The sequence below is a fragment of the Struthio camelus genome, chromosome 7, assembly GCF_040807025.1.
Source record: "Struthio camelus isolate bStrCam1 chromosome 7, bStrCam1.hap1, whole genome shotgun sequence".
Classification (NCBI taxonomy): Eukaryota; Metazoa; Chordata; class Aves; order Struthioniformes; family Struthionidae; genus Struthio; species Struthio camelus.
Window position 1 is genome coordinate 43170640 of NC_090948.1, and position 16589 is coordinate 43187228.

General features: G+C 47.3%; 1 protein-coding gene across 3 annotated transcripts in view; it reads right to left on the reverse strand.

The window, feature by feature from the left end:
• SGMS1 (sphingomyelin synthase 1) overlaps positions 1 to 11398 on the reverse strand; it is a 99274-nt gene extending 87876 nt beyond the window's left edge. For 2 of the 3 annotated variants that reach the window (XM_068951102.1, XM_068951077.1), the window contains exon 1: positions 11313 to 11397. The gene's annotated coding sequence lies outside the window, so the exon portion shown is untranslated. Of the gene's footprint in view, positions 1 to 11312 lie in introns of all 3 variants that reach the window. The other variant, XM_068951063.1, reaches the window with a different exon arrangement.
• Positions 11399 to 16589: the final 5191 nt, after the last annotated feature.

Here is a 16589-nt window from a genome sequence, read left to right on the forward strand (position 1 = left end):
AGGGGACACAGGATTTGGGTGCCTTCATTTGGTAGTTTCGCTCCGGCTCATCACGAACAGCTTGGTGAAAATCCATACGTGCACACACAAACAGGAAGAGGCTCCTCTCTCTTCTCAGGCAAGGGCAGCTCCACACAGCGCTTTTCGGTTGCTTAAAGGCAGGGGCGCACGGGAGAGCGCTGGGACAGTGACTGCGGCCAAGCATCCTCCAGGGTCCCCGGAGGCTGGCACTGTCTGCTGGAAAGCAGAAAACTACTGCAGCTGCAGCATCCTGTAGCACTGAGAGGGAGTCTGCTAAACAGCAGGCCTGGGGGGAGGGTGAAAAACAGCCTGGGTGGAACAACTGAAGGGTTGAGGCTAATAGGCTTAGCCGCTGAGCCGGGGGTAGCGAAAAGGGTGTTTCAAGTCCCAAAAGCACGAGCAGATTCCGCTCTGCACGGACATAGATGCGGGTCTTTCCGTGGACAGCTAAGGCCAGATTGACACACATCGCAAGAACAGTTCAATTAGGGAAAAAAAGGAAACAAAGCGGCTGATTGTCTGTGAAACTGAATACAATTACAAAAAAAAAAAAAGAAAGAAAGAAAAATCGACACAGACTCTACAGCTCTGATGCTGACCTTACAAGACAGACTTTGTTTTCTGTTTTAACACTTTCAAAGACAGTCCTCAATCACGAGCTTAAGCTTGATCAGTCATGAGTATTACCAGTTATTACAAACAATCCACAAGAATATTTTAACCCTCCCCCTCGCAATTACTAGGAAATGACTTGCAGATGAACATGAACATCAGCTCCAGGAACATCCGTGAGCCCAGGGCCAAGGCGGTGGCAGCAGAGGTCTAACGGGGCCCCTCAAGAAAGCTGAAAGGAACACGAAGAGGTGGAAGACAGGGACGAATGGCATGAGGATCAGTCCAGGAAAGGACTGATCTACGAGGCGGCTGGAAAGCGTACAGCTTGAGCTTCGCCTCTCAGCCCTGCACGCATCTCCGCTGACTCTGACGACAAGTAGTCCCTTGACTAGCAGGTTTCATTTGGGAATACTTGCAATGTCACACTGAGAATACTTACATTAAATGCCCTGTTCAGAAAACTTATTGCTGTATCGCATGCGTATTGCATATCAATACTTACACTTGAGGAACGAATTAAACACACAGCTTTCTAAGTACCCCAGAATGGCTCCACATAAGGTAATAGCTCTGCTCTTTCTCCCCTTGCACAGCTAACTTTAATGTTTGTCTTTGGAGAGGTCTCACTTCAGACTGCCACTGGAGGAACAGTGCTGCCCTCACCCTGTGAATATAAATCATAGCAGTAAAAATACCAAATCATAATTAAAAAGGGTACCTTGTTCAACACAAAGTAATATTCACTGTACAAGACAACCTGCCTTCTAAGGGCTCGACTTGGCACCTTTCCTTTTTTTTTTTTTGAAAAAAGAGGAAGGCACAAATAAGCTGTCTGTGTCATTAACACAGCAATTCAATTTAAATAAATGATTAACACAGTGATGCACCTCTAGTTTATGAAAATGGTTTAGCAAATATCTTCAGGTAAGATTAAAACAGCAAGTTTTATTTTGTTTTTAAAGAGTCCTTGAAAGGAAACAAAACTCCAAATCAAAATGGGGATAATACTGATTCCAGAGAAGCACATAAATGGATTGCCTTTCTCTCTTTCTTTTTTTTTTTTTTTTAATTCTCCTCTCATTTTTAAAGCTATAAATGCAGAAAGGTCAGCATCTTCATTTCAATAAACATCTACTTAAAACGTCTCACTTCATAGGGTCTGCGGAGATAACTGGCCTTTCCCTTCCTTCTAGCTGAAGTTTGTGTTTTCTGTTTTGGTGAAAATTAGCGATATTAAGAGGAACGACAAGAGGATGCAAGAAATACACAAAGCTCCACACACAAACCCCTCGGGTCTGCAAGCTCTGACCCTAAATCATAGACTGATTTCATACTTAATTGCATCTCGGATACACTTAGACATCAAATACAAGCTTATATTCACATACATACCTCAGCTAAAATACCGTGAACTGGCTTTGTAAATTCTGAGATACCTCCCGAGAAGATGGACCAGTCAAGGCTGATACTGTATCACTGTAATAGCATCAATGTTTTAACTGTACAACACTAAGATCAGGCACCACAAATACCTCTATGGCATCTTCTTGCCTGTGAAATCAGGGGTTTTTTTCCTCTCCATTGCTTCCCTCCCTGCCTCCAAGCCCCTTCCCAGGGATTTCAGGGGCAGACTGCAACTCTGCTTGCTTCAAAGCTTTGCTGCCGGAAGGAGAACGTGATGCTATTTCAGCCCCTTGCTGACTCCAGAGCTGGAGCACATAGAAACGAGAAAACCCTGGGCTTCCACTGGTGCCAGAAAGGGAGGAGGCCACAGACAGGGCTGCATCGGACAAAGGGTCTCATACTCCAAGAGGTACAGCAAAGGAGATCTTGCAGTCCCACAGTGTGCTACGCTATGCCCCAGTGCCCCAAAACCTATTAAGCCCATGCAGAAAGAGTCAGTAACAACACTCCGGTACTTCTTCCAAACAACAGCGAGTCGCCCTACACAAACACAGCATAGTCTGCTTTATAATAGCTAAACTAAATTGAGGTACACAAGTATTTAAAGCTGCATTAGGCTCTATCCCAACTACTCAAATTCAGAAAAATAGAGGAAAACAAGCAAGGTCAAGCATTTCTAGCTGTCTTCACATGGCCTGTCGCTGCACTGGCTGTTCACTGCCAGCAAGTGCTTTTCTGGCCACCTTTTACAAAAGTAATATCCGCTTCAGTTTAGTCTACCACAGCCCCACAGCTGTCTAAAAGGGGGGAGGGAAAAAAAAAGGAAAAAAAAATCAGTTCTCCTACGGCCATGAATGAGTTTAGCCCAGAAAGCTGACTTCCACGTGATGAGCTCATGCAGGAGAGGGAAACCAACTGTGTCTCAGCTACATGTGACTAACCAAGACTACAAGACACAGTTATTTTTCTGACATTCAAAAAGGAGCAGGGTATATTTATTGGATCGTTCATTTGTATACCCAGCTATTTTGAAATCACTTTACCCTGTGAAGTCCAGCTGTGCAGAACGCAGTTAGAAATACACAGAAATTACAAGAGTAGGACTTTACCTATGAAAGATGCTTCACCTGCAGGAAGATCCCAAGAGAACGTACACGCAATACCATACGTCATCAAGCGCAGACAGCAATTCAGCTAGACCAAGACTTTTTAGGCAGGCAAAGCCTTATTTATTTCACACTTTTCGCAAGGCCCAAACACTGACCAGGTTAACATCAAAGCTGCACATCAAAATAAGTTAATTAATCCAGTAACACAGCATAGCATCTCACAGGCTGAATTTCAACATGCAGCTATTAGAGGAAATGCTTCAAAGAACAGACTGAAAACACAAAACAAAATGCAGCAGGCAACAGGAAGGTATATTTTTTTCCTAAAAAATATAAGATGTTCAGCAATTTTGCATGGTTTTTGGTATGTATTCTGCTTTTAGCCTATAACCATGAAAGGGCAACTGAAGATGAAAAGATGAAGAGTTCTTACCAATAAAATACGTCCTGAACATGAAAACAAGATTCCTAGATTGTTACTGAATAAAACCTAAAACTCTCTGAGAATCCAACAAGGCTTTTGAAAAGGGAATCCTGTCTCTACTGGAACGCTTCAAAGGAGTCCAAGGATAAAAGACAGAGATAAAGGAGATATGGTTAACACAGTCTACTCGGATGTATTTCCTCATGGCATTTGACAAATGGTCATGACTAAATGGCATTTGGTCTCTCACCAAAGGCTCTTAAATAAACTAAATGGCCACAAATAAGAGGAAAGATCCTTGCACAGACAAATTATTGATAAAAAGGTTACAGAAGAATAAGGAACAAATGGTTGGTGTTCTTAGTAGAAAGACCTCTGTCAGCAGAGATCTACAGGTATTTGTCGTGTTCAGTATGCTCAGCCTGGAGAAAGGGTGGATAGTACACTGAAAACAATTAATGATCTGTATAATATTAGCAAAGAAAAGGATCTAACGCGAAGAATCAGAAAAGCAGTTTAAAGATTGGTGGCCACTCAATGAAATGGCAAATGAAGTTCACTGTAGACAGTCGTAAAGCGATGCTTATGAGAAAATGCCGGCACACGATGAACTATGATTTAACCAACACTTTTCAGAAGTAAGATCCCCAAGGAGTAACTGATAGTTTCTTAAAAACATCAGCTCAGTTGAACAGGCACAGAGAACAAAACAATATTTTCTGTTGCATGAATCTGGTGCACCTGTGTCGTGAACACCCTCTGCAACTCAAGTTCTTCCCTCTCCTCCACTCCCATCTCAAAAAAATACAAAATAGCACAAGAAAAGGTTCAGGGAAGGCCAGAGATGATCGAAAGCACAAAATAGCTTCCAAATAAGGAACAACCAAACAGTCTGAAACTCTTCACTCTGCAAGAACCCAATTGGGGGGGGGGGGGGGAGCTATAACATGGGTCTGTGAAATCACAGGGTGGCACAGACAGGGTGACTAGGTGTTGACTGTTCACTGCCTTCTCCAGTAGAAGAACTGGGAAATACCAGAAGAAACCTTAAGGACTGACGGCCTCTATGCATGAGATGGGAACCTCAGGGTTCCCAAATTAGACTCTTACCATAATAAACCTCCATCCTCGGAGATTTTCAAAAAATGTGAAGTTAGCCTTGCTCTGAGCAGGAGGTTGGGCTAGAGACTCCCAAGTTAAACCTCCCCAAGATTCTGTGTTCTTCATAATCATAATCACACCCACTTACACAAATGTTAACCAATGTATTTACTTGCATCAGACCAGGATAATTTAAAGCTACTCTACTGTATAGAAGATTAAAAAACTCTTCCTTCCTCTAAGCCTTGCTGTTCACTTACCTATTAGCCTAGAAACGTTTCCCCTAAATACTCAAATCCTCAGACCATTGGCATTTTATATTTTTCATGCACCCTTGACTTCATAAGCAGCACAGTCTCAGCTCGCCCTTCTTACGCTACAGCGCTTTCCCGCTGCCTGCCCACCTGCTAGTTCTGATTTTCACTCCCATTTAAAGCAAGCGGACTTTGAACCCTAATGCATCTCCACCGGTTAAGCTAGCTAACAATGCTGGTGTTGAAGGTGAACACCGGCATTTGAGTTACTCCTATCAGTGAATGATGAGCATGCGTTGGGAATCTTGTGCCATTCGCATGCCCGAGCAGGTATTTTTGCAAGAATCGCCCTCAAGTCACTTTCAAGGTATTTTTCACTACAGGAGTCATTTTAAAATCTTTCAAATAGTTTTAAATTAACTTTCCTGACCAAGTTTGACTACAAAAAACTCTGCCTGGAAGAGCAGAGGCCGCAATGAAGACAAATTACAGACCTCACAGTGGAACAGAAACGATAGCTCAATTTATATGGAGCTGTTTGATTAGTATGTAGATTCAAAGCAATTCCTATGCAGTTATTGAAGTACTATCCAAGCCTTCCTAGCAAGCAAAAATCCATTCTGTAGACAAATAGGGCTTTTACAGCTTGGCACAGTTCTCAACTGCAGAGTCAAACTTTTCAATGCGTGGTAGATTTTTACTTGAAAGTGGCAGGAGAACTCATGCCAGAAGACCGTAGAAAATGCCAAGTCAGTGGCAGAAGGTCAAAGTGTGGTATCAAGAGATTTTACAGAATTATTTCAAGACATGCTTTTTAAAAACACTGTGCTATCTAGAGAAGCATAGATTCATACTACTAGGAAAACCTAGTAAGCACAATCTTTATGACGGCTTTCCCATCAAAGGTAATTTTTTTAACTCTCTACCTTATGAAAAGCGCAGTGGTAGGGCCTCCTGTAGGTGGTATGGTCTGATTCTATGTCTGTTTAAACCTCGGTTCTCTTGCTGAAGTTAAGAATAAAGACGAAGCGTTAAATGCAAGAGTTTCTATGCAAATTGTCCTCTACAACCACCATCAGATATCAAACTGAGGCAAAAGGTGTCATATCAGGCATAAAATAAACATAAATCAGATCCTGCCACAGAAAATTCAAGAAAGCACAACAGAGTTTAAAGATCAACAGCCCTAACAGTTACTGTCCCCACTAGTACCTAGAATTACAGCTGCAAGAAGAGAAGAAATGTATTTGGACCTAAGCGAAAGGCTCTGTATGCTATAGTCCCCACTCACCATTTTTACAGAAGTGTTTTAGGGTCAACGACAACCCTGAACAGATGTTAAGCATGAACACTTTCAACGTACTGGATTTTGCCAGCTGTCACCACATCGTAAAAAAAGACAGTAAAGCCCCATCGAAACACGATCTGTCTGCTTAGGGTCTCCCTTCGAATCCACCACAAATGGAGTGGTGGAATCACTTACAAGAACAAATTTGCAAACGCTTATATATTCTCCCACTAAAGCATTTCAATCCTCTAAATCTGCCACTTTAATAAATCCAAGTATAAGATTTTAAATTCAATTAGTACAAATCTCTGCACTCCAAATATTAACTACGCAAATGACATTTAATAGTATTCAACACACACAGAAGGAAGCGAATACACTAATGGACAAACAAGGAAACCGGTAAGACATTCCAAAGTGCTACACACTTTTCCACTCAAGGAAACTAAAGGCGTAGGATGCACTAGCCAGGAAAAGACAGCAGCTATTGAAAAACCTTTCTTAAGCTAAGGCCACAAAAGCTCTTCTCTCCAGGTACTCTAGACAGCTACATTTCCTTGTACCAAGAGAGCAAAGAGGAAAAGCAGCTGCTTTACTCAGCAAGCTGTCCTTACAAACTGCTGGATTTTGGATGCAATATCTCAGCAAATGTTGTTTCAGCTCCTAAAACAGGAATTACAATCTCTTTGGCCATTTTATACTTCTGTTTTCTTTTTCCTCCTCCCTGATGAAGACTTAGGCAACACTCCTCAGTTCACTCACAAGTAAGAGACCAACACAGACTGACATTCACAGGAGTGCTAAATTTTACAAGCCCCGTCCCAGCTGACTGACAGGGATGAAATATTGCATATTACACCCAAATAAGTCAGTGCACCTCCCACATCTGAGCAATTCTGCTATCCTGCCTTCCAGCTGCGCACCTGCGCCTCATCCAATTTAATACGAAAGCAGCCAGTTTTCACACCAGCATGTTTCCTATCAAAGCAAAACAAAACTAGTTACTAGAGTTCAGCCTTTCATAGATTCCTTTAAGACTTTTTTCCAACTGGCAATGCCCTTTGCATTGAACTCTGCGAAAGCTATCCGCAAAGAGAATAAAGTCTGAGAGAAAACAGCTTTCGAGTCACGGTTAAGCAGAGGAAGATTTTTTTGCTTAAAGCTAAGCAAACTTGCACAAGTGAAACCTAATGTCAGTGAAAATGCTTTCATGTTAAAGACGTAGGAGTGTTTTCCTTTGAATACAGAAATCCATGGATTTGGATGAGTGAACTGTAAAAACCCTAACAGCAATAAATTGATATAAAAAGCTGTATTTCTTCAAGAGCCAAGCAAAACTCTCCTAAATCAGACCTTCTTTCATCTTACAAACTCTTGGCCAAGAACTATGAGAACAAAATTTGGGTAGTACCTTCAAGGAATTTTTCCCAACTACATTAATGCTTGGTAAGACCATAAAAAGTATGGACTACTATTCTAAACATGTTTAAATATTCACTTATTTTAGCAAACTATACGTAGCATAAGGAAACTAGTTATACTTAATATTTTCTTTTTATCAATAAAAGCCAAGAACAAATAACTGGCACCAAACGCCGTCTCCAACACATTTCAAAAGCATAAAGCAGATTTAGGGCGAAAGCCGCACCAAAAGCCAGTAGGTTTCATGCCTTCTGAAGTCTCTTCTGCATTTCCCCCTGTTTTTGGGTGGGGACAAAAAACCAAAGAGGATTTATAATTATTAACTTTAATGAACCCACGTACACTGAGAACACAGAGTTTCCAAGCTGATAGCACAAAAGTCAGGTAGAACATCAGCCTTTGGAGGGCCACCTGCCCCCACCCGTGTGCAGCAAAAGGGCTACAATGACACTGAAATCTTTCGAAAAACACTGACGATTTACACGAAGCTCAGTGCCCAGCCACTTCTTTCAGGTGGGCCCAGCCATGAGACTCATATTCTCAAATCATTAAACTCAGGTTTTTGAGCTCATTTTGGGTCTCACCTCCACCTCAGAGCATTTTTTCTACCTATACAGTGCTTTTGATGTATTACACTTGAATTATGACTGAAATAGCATTCAGGTGCTCTGCTCTACTTCAGCAAAGAACAGTTTGGACTACCTCACTGCGAAGCCTTACAAATCCTTACCGCACAACATGCGTCTCTGGGAACCACACAGCGCTTTTCAAAGAGAAGGATCTAAGGCCAGAGCGCACGGAACCAGCGTTCACGACCACAGACAACTACCCTCGTTCGTTTTTAGACCGTTTTATACGGGGCTTTTTTTTTTTTTTTTTAATCTCCAAACAGGACACGTTGGAGGTTCTGTATTATTTTTGTCTGAGCATTTTACAGGATGTACAGTGGCCCCAATTAACAAGTCTTAATTCAGTGACTGTTCCTTACAGCCAGACTTAAATTGCTATTCAATCTGAGCAAGTCCCAGGCCACCCATATTTAGCGCACGAATTAACTGGTCTTGAACAGCGACATACACAGTATGGCAGCGACCAGAAAATTGGAAGAATGTTTAAGTTGCTATCACCAATCATATATGCATTCATCCTCAAAACGCTCCATTAAAGAGCACTCAATAACTACCTAGTTAAAAGAAGCCTCTATTAAAGTTTGCAGAGTGTTTACAGAAGCAATGATACACATGGAGAACAGTCATATGGAAGGAGCTATTAAGTTACAGCCTTTGAAGATACCACTAATCCTGAGTAGTCAAAGAATATTCATTAATATCTCCAAGTCCTAAAAACTATCTGAGGACTTCAATTTACTAAATTTGTAAGTGCTGTAAGTTTTCATTAAAAAACAATTAAACACAGGGATATATTGTCGCAAGGTTAATAAGATGAAGCAAACACGATAAATGATTCGGGGACCCAAGTTTGATACACAGATTACAAACACAGTGTAAAGACATCTGAGTTGAATTTAATTCTGCTTTACATACACAAACCCAGAAAAATCAATGCAGCCTGCCTAGATTTAGGGAGTTGTACCACCGTTATTTTAAAACTAGCATTTATCCTTTATCTGCAACCAAGCAGGGTTGATTGCATTCTCTTTCCAAACCGTAAGCAAGTCCACAAAGCTGAAGCAATTTCAGTGCCCGCCAAAAACCTCGCAAAATAAAACAGACAGTATGCCCTCTTTCAGTCCAAAACACGTTCCCAAAACAAACACAGCCAAGCCCAAACCCACCCAGGTCGATGGTAGAGCTTCCACTGACTTGAATTATGAGGAATCGCGCCTAAATTTTAGACCAGCTTGCAAACTAGCGAGAAGGCTAGCACAGCTCATTTCCATCCCCACAGAACTGCAGTGGGCGAACAGAGTTTGAAGCAACCTCTGTGAAAGCTGTCGTCACACAGCGATGCCCCGCTGCTGCTGTCAGCCCATCTGACAGCAGGACCTTCGGTGGGTTTGAAACACTGGCATCCCATTTCCAGCTCTGCTGCGAGACGGCACAAATCAGTGTCGGCAAGCTTCGTCGGCACCGTGTCGATACGGCAGAGCGCCACTTTTACAGATAATACCCTTTTCTTTTTCCTTCCAGCCTCGCCTCGCTTCCTTACAGTGAGAGCCCCTGAAGGCACCAGGCCTTCTTTAATGAGCTTTTCCACGCAAGCCTGAATAAATTAGAAAGCTTGATCAAAATAGGGCCTCTAGCAGGCACGCAGTAGTAATCAAGGCCACATCCATTACACACCACCCAAAAAATCTCAAATAATCCAGCCCTTCAATCAGCAAGCAATTTCACAAGCAAACAAGGAGAGCATTTACCTGTCAAGGTAGTGACGAAGGCAAGGCCTCTCAGCATTAGTTCTGCTGTCAAGTCTCTGGGCCCCGACGCGTTTAGGTTGTCACTACCCAGTGAACCTCAGATTCACAGATTTGAAACAGCCTTACCACCACCACTCCAAATCTTTTCAGTTTTCCTTTTTTTCCTCTCAATTTCTCCTACCTCAGGCACGTTGCACTAGCTTCACCTTCCGCCTTACACCGTTCTGGCCTTGCAAGATACTGAAATCACCTCAGCTCTCCCAGAGCTCCCACTTCAGCGGCGTACCAGGAGCGACTCTAGCTCTGTAGTCTTCCTCGTACACACACACAAAAAGCCGTTTGCTGCAGTTCGGCCCAGGAAAACATCGCCCAAGCCTAGCACTGCAGCCCAGTTTTACCTGCGCGTCCCTTCACACAGGACACCCTTCACAGATAGGAAAGCGCCCTTGGGCGCGATGCAGAAGGTCTTGTAACGCCGGGTCCAAGTTTCCCTTCCACACGTGTTTTCCACAGAGATGGATTTCCTTCCCCCTCACACGCGCAGTAAGGCACTGTGGACACCTAGAGCTTTGTGCAGAAGAGAAATCAACCTGTTTGCCGGCAGAGGAGGCAGAGCCGAGGAGAAAGGACATCGGCAGATGCAGGGCCCGCCACAAACCTTCAGCAGCCACCCCACCACCCCTGGTGGGCACAGGCCCTGGCGGTTGACCGGACCATAATTTCAGGAAGGGCGACTCCCCCAGCGGGCCGCCCCACGCCCTGGGGGCCACCTTTGGGCCAAGTCACCCAGGAGCCTGCTGGGCCGAGAGGGGACCGGACCCTCCCAGGGGTGCGGCAGACGGGCCCCCCCGGGCCCGCCAGAGCCGCGGCGGGACCGAGGGGATGGGGCCGCCCAGGCCCTGCCGCAGCTGAGGGGCCCTGACCCCACAGGGGGACCCCAGCGTTGAGGGGCCGGGCCCCGCCAGGGCCACAGTCCCTGAGGGGGAGGGACCCGCCCCCGAAACCCCTCACAGGGCTGGCGGGGGGGATCCCCCCCTCGGGGCTGCGCTCACGGGACCCCCCCGGCTGCCGAGGGGACCGGACCCTCCGGGGCCACCGGGTCCCCCCGGACGCCGGCGGCATTGGGGCACCCCCCCCCCGGGGCTGGGGGACCCGCGGCCCGGCCCCGCTACGCCCCCGCTGCTACATGTCACCGCTTGGGCGGCGGCGGCGGCAGCCATCGTCGCCGCCCGGTCACGCCGCCCAGCCCCCGGGGCCTGCGGCCCGGCCCCGCCGCCCGGCCCTGCTGGCTGCTCACCGGGCTGCACGGCGCGGCCGCCTGCCGGGCGGAGCCCCCTGAGCGGCGGCGGCGGCCCCGCGTCCCGCGTCCCGCGTCCCGTGCGGCGGCGGCGGCGGCGGGCGGAGCGGGGCGGAGCGGAGCGGAGCGGGGCGGAGGGCAGCGCGCGCCCACGTGACCGCCGTGTCATCCTGCGCGGCCATCTTCTGCGAGCCGCCGGCCGGGGCGCGGGGCGGGGCGGGCCGCACACCGCGGGGGGGGACACACACACCTGGGGGGGCGTCTGAGGTGCGGGGTGACACCCCCGGGCGAGGGGTGACACTTGTGGGTAGGAGCTGGGACACCTGGGAGAGGGGCGGCACTTGCGTGGGTGGGGGTGACACCCCTGGGCACGGGGTGACACTTGGTGGGGGTGGCACATTGTGGGGGGACAGCCCTGGGTACAGGGTGACACTTGCATGGAGGTGACACTCGGGTAGGAGCTGGGACACCTGGTGAGGGGTGGCACTTGGGTGGGTGGGGGTGACACCCTTGGGCATGGGGTGACATTTGATGGTGACACCCCTGGGCACAAGGTGACACTTGGTGGAGGTGGCACATTGTGGGGGGTGACACCCCTGGGCACGAGGTGACACTTGGTGGGGGTGGCACATTGTGGGGGGTGACACACCTGGGCACGAGGTGACACTTGGTGGGGGTGACACATTGTGGGGGGTGACACCCCTGGGCACGGGGTGACACTTGGTGGGGGTGGCACATTGTGGGGGGTGACACCCCTGGGCACGGGGTGACACTTGGGGTGGCACATTGTGGGGTGACACCCCTGGGCACGAGGTGACACTTGGTGGGGATGGCACATTGTGGGGGGTGACACACCTGGGCACGGGGTGACACTTGGTGGGGGTGGCACATTGTGGGGGTGACACCCCTGGGCACGAGGTGACACTTGGTGGGGGTGGCACATTGGGGGGGGTGACACCCCTGGGCACGAGGTGACACTTGGTGGGGGTGGCACATTGTGGGGGGACAGCCCTGGGTACAGGGTGACACTTGCATGGAGGTGGCACTCGGGTAGGAGCTGGGACACCTGGTGAGGAGTGGCACTTGGGTGGGTAGGGGTGACACCCTTGGGCATGGGGTGACATTTGATGGTGACATCCCTGGGCACAAGGTGACACTTGGTGGAGGTGGCACATTGTGGGGGGTGACACCCCTGGGCACGAGGTGACACTTGGTGGAGGTGGCACATTGTGGGGGGGTCACACCCCTGGGCACAAGATGACACTTGGGGTGGCACATTGGGGGGGTGACACTCCTGTGCATGGGGTGACAGTTGGTGGGAGTGGTACATTGTGGGGAGACACCCCTGGGCACAAGGTGACACTTGCATGGAGGTGGCACTCGGGTAGGAGCTGGGACACCTGGGTGAGGGGTGGCACTTGAGTGGGTGGGGGTGACGCCCTTGGGCATGGGGTGCCACTTGCAGGGAGGTGGCACTTGGGTAGGGGGTGAGACACCTGAGCAAGGGGTGGCACTTAGGGGTGGAGATGGCATACACCTGGGCAAGCAGTGGCTGGGGGCTGGCAAAGAGACACCCCTGGGTGAGTGGTGGCACTTGGGGCTGACACCCACCTGGGCAAGGGGTGAAACTTGGGTGAGGAGATGACCCTGGGTGGGGGGGTGACACCGCTGGGCAAGGGGCACGTGGCTGCCATAAGACTCCTGGGCGAGGAGCACCTGGCCACACAGAGATACTGGGGTTGCAAACGTCCCTCCTGCCTGCTGCCTTGCTCTGCACAAGGGAGATGCTTTTTTCTCGGGGCCTCCATCTTTTTAATATGGCAAAACACAGTATTTTTCTTAAAATTATTAAGCTACCTTGAAGCTTTTTGGAGAACATGTAGCCAAAAAAAAAAAAAAAAAAAAACAGGTATCAACATAAAATATTTATTCCAGGCAGTTGAAGTATAGCAGAGTATAATCCAGGGAAACAGAAACTGTCATACTGGGATGTGTCAGGCACCTTACTAGTAAATCTTGCTGGAACTGCAACAGAGCTTAACCAGACTGGACTTGTTCGTTCTTTTGAAGGTGAGGCTGATCCGTGCACACCTCATGGGAAATTTTACCTTTTAGCAGGGAAAATGCAATCAGATTCCAGGGAACAGGACACATCGCTTGCCACCTACAAGACGCTTTGGTGTTGGAGCCAACTCTGCAGTCTGCTTTTATTACCCTCTCCTGGGACTGTTCCTAGGCATTTGGCTTCTGCTCACCTTTTTCATTATAACATCAAGATCTTTGAAAGATGTGAGAGGTCAGCTGCTGGTAAAAAAACCTTAGTTAAAATCTCAGAATATTTTAGGTTGCACGGGACCTCCAGAGGTCATCTGGTCCGAAACGGGTAGAAAGAGGGTAAAACTTAGTTTAATGAGCTCTAGTACTTCACACCCTGTTTCAGATCTTGTACTTCAAAAATTTTTCCTGTTAATATGACAAAGAAGGGTTTCCTGCACAAAAAGTAGATCGAAACCATTTTGCAGTGACCAAAGAAGCAGACAGAACAGCAAAATGAGTAAAACCTGATTTCCTGTGGATTTGTTCCCCAGCGTGGGAAGATCTGCAAGTTGTCATTACTTTTGCTGTACTTCAGGCATTTGCTATCTGTCAAAGGTGGTTAAGTTAGCCAGTGGATTGCACAGAGAGCAGAGCAGCATCACATCCTTCTACCCATCTCCCAGTCAGTAGGAGGATGAAAACACAAGGGAGGAACTGGACGCGCCAGCATGTTACGTTAGCATCAACCAAAAGGCCTTCTTGCTGATCCTACCTAGTGAACGTGCAAAAATCTAAAAAAAGGTTGATGCCTTATCCCAGTTCATGAGGGATTGCAGACATTGCCCACATGAAATCAAAATTAAGCGTAGATAAATAACGTTTTATGTTCTCAAGCAGGTGAAAAAACTTTTTCTCTCTCTTCCGGCTTTTCCACATTGAGCTTCTCTCCACCTGGTGTCCTGCTCCTCTGTGAAGAAATGCCAAATACTGCAGTTTCTTAAAACGTAGTTTAACTGTTCAGAGGGAAAACTCAGATTTAGAGCCTGTGCAAAGAATAAACTGTAAATTCTGGCATGACCTGAAGCTTTCTAAACTTTTTCATCATTGTGGAGTATGAGCGAATGATTATTGTTCAACATTAAGATCCAGGCAGTAGCTTTCACCCTGTGCAAACCATTCAGCATTTAGGAAGGGAAGCCGAGATGGAAGAGGATGACCTAGGAGAAGGGCGCTGGGTAAATGGAGGAGGTGGGGAAATCCGATGCTCCTCCATGAGCCCAGGATCCTTCAGCATGAGACTTCATTTGACTTTTCTCCCAGGCAAACAATTTACAACCCAGTAGCTACAGTGGTCATTTTGTGCAAGAGTTGGTTTTTACCCTGTTATCTGTGCCCAGTACTCATGGGCTAGTTATACCTGTATCTTTTCCATCTGAGTAGGAAAATAGAGTCTGAGCATTGTATTGGCCATTATTTCACCACTTCACTTGACATCTCCTGGATGTCATCATGGTAAATTAGGGAGAGAAATGCAGGTACTGTGTTGGATCACATCACCTTTTGGCAGTGCTGAGCCAGTCAATACAGACTAAGTAGAGGAGGTTTTCTTTGGGTGAATGGACAGGACCAGAGCCCATCAGAGCTTTGAGAAAGACCTGCTTGATCTTTTCATATAAGAGCCCTCTGAGCTAAAAAAAAAATACTATGCTAAATGAGGAATTTTAAAAGGGACCAAACTCCGTGTATAGTCACAGGTGCAGCTTGCAAATGAGGCTCCTTTCCCACACCCTTTCGGGCAGGTCCTTCCTTTCCCACTTGCTCTTGTTGCAGCAGCCTCTCCACAGGCATCTTTAGGTCTCCGATCTTTCAGATGCCCGGCTGTGCGACAGCTTCCAGGGTCTCTGCAGTGCAGCCCATGTGCATCCTTCTCCGTCTATTAGCTGCAGCTTTCCCCCTTCCCTACTCCAGCACACTCGCTTAGTCTCCTGGGAGGACCTTCCCTTTGTAGCATAGGATTTAGTACAACATTAGTGTAGTGTTCATTAGCGTAACATCAGACCATCTCCCAGCCAGGCCTCCTGGTGTCTTTTGGTCAGGAGAGAGGCACAGCATATTCTCTTGCTCATCCTCAGAGGTGATGTGACCTGCCAAAGCCCAAATCTCCATGCTTTTAATCCAGTAGCTCTGTCTTGGCTTTTGTCACTGAAGACAAGCCATGCATCTACTGCTTGTATGAGTTAACCAGTCTCATCTCTGAGAAGGGATTTTTTTTTAAGTAGATTTAATACAGTCTGCTCAGTTCTGTTCTCCTCCCCCCAGGATGACCACGCTTAAAATCTGATTCTTGCTGAGGCTTTGCAGAGTTGACTTGCATGAGTGTGATTGGGCTAGGAAGGGTTTTCTGTTTCAGCTCTCTCAAAGGTGACAACGACGTTTCCTGGGCTCGCTGCTCTGCCTGCAGCTCTAGCTCAAGAGGTGAGAGAAAGGAGAACAGGTCTGTTCGCTGTTCCCCGTTCACGTTCTAGCCTCGGCTTTGCCACATGATGTCAGGATGCAATTAGCTGTCTTTTCTACCACTGCATTACGATTTGCCACTGTGTTTCAGCTCTCCTGCCATCTGGATTTCTGCTGCTAAGTTCCCCCGTGAGCCCAGGAAAAGGTCATGCCTAGTCCCTCTCACACGCTTACCGCAGAGTATAGCGTATCATCTGAAAACAAGGCCCACAAAGGAGCTCACGTAAAAGCTGCAGCACCAATGGTGAAGGAGAGCCCCATTCTCAGGCACAGGTTAAATCAAGGCCCCCTTCTGCATCAGTTTGGAGAAGGGGATGCTTCGTTCGCTCCTACTCCTTGGTACGTATGCTTCATCTTCAATACATACAAAAGGAGTAGTTTAGCGGGACATGGCAGAGAGAAAGCTGATTTCAGCTGTTTCAGAGGCTGATCAATATGGTTGCTATCCAGAGAAGGTTGTGGATGCAAAGGGGTCCCGGTGGCATTGTGTGCTCAGGACTGCCTCTCAGTTGCATCTTTTGGGATGTTTGTCACATCAGACAGCCAGTCCCTCCCAGCCACGTGGGCTTCCTTTCCCACAGAGTCTCTTTGAAGGCTACAGTTAGCACACATGAAGCCTACTAATCCTCTATGTTAAAAGAGGATGCTCTTATCTGTCCTTCAGAAGTGCTTTTGCCTGCTTTGGAAAATACAGAAGACTCACAGCGAAGGCAGAGGTGACCTGCT